The sequence below is a fragment of the Sceloporus undulatus genome, chromosome 4 (assembly GCF_019175285.1).
Source record: "Sceloporus undulatus isolate JIND9_A2432 ecotype Alabama chromosome 4, SceUnd_v1.1, whole genome shotgun sequence".
Taxonomy (NCBI): domain Eukaryota; kingdom Metazoa; phylum Chordata; class Lepidosauria; order Squamata; family Phrynosomatidae; genus Sceloporus; species Sceloporus undulatus.
Genome location: NC_056525.1, coordinates 131,678,844 through 131,679,724, shown reverse-complemented (window position 1 = coordinate 131,679,724; position 881 = coordinate 131,678,844).

Genomic DNA, 881 nt, shown 5'->3' with positions numbered 1-881 from the left:
GTTCGGGGAAAAAGTAGGAAATCGGTCGGGAAAAGGGGGGGGTTGGGGAACCCCGGGCAAGGCGATTTTTTCTCATTGCCCGGAGGAAGCTCTCGAATGGGGCCGTACACAAACACAGGGGGAGGAAAATGGCAAAAAAATAGTGAAGGTCTGATTATACATGGTGGTCTGGTCCTTTCTTGTCTCTTAATGCTTGTCTCTCTCCGCCGGCTAGTGCTGATTATTTGGCGACCTACGGGGGGAGTGGGGAAAGAGATGTGGGGATAGTGGGGCGTAGTATGGCGGTAAGAACTGCGTGACGGGTTATAGTATTGGTCAATAACTTGTTAGAGATAGGGGTCTGGCTGGAGGGCTATAATGTTTGGTGGGGGATGTACATGTGGCTAAAGAAATTGTGTAGGTTGGTCCTGGGGGTGGGGGGTGGGGAGTCTGGTGGAGTCGAAGAAGGTGTCGGGGTTTACGTGGGGGACGGCCGGGAGGCGGGGTTTGGTTGTGGGGATTAATGAGCAGCAGTCCCGCCTCCACAGAGACAAACACCCACAGGCGCGTGCCCGCCCTTTGGTCCGCGTCGCAGGCCCCGGCGGGCGCTCGGGGCCCGGGGCCAAAACGCAGGCGCGGCCAACGGGAGGTGCGGGAGGGCGCAGTAGGGCGCGCGGGGCTCGCAGGGGGGGGCGGGGCAGGGTGAGCAGAGTGGGGGGGGGTCAGGCGCCCAGGGGGTCGGGGTAGGTAGGGGAGCGGCGGGCGAGAGAGAGGGGGACTGGAGAGGGCACCCAGGGGGGGGAGCCAGCGCCCGGCCGCGAGCGGCAGGGGAGCCAATGCTCAAAACAAAGTACAAGGTTTGTTGTTTGGACTTGATTTGGCATGGTTGAACTTGTTGAATT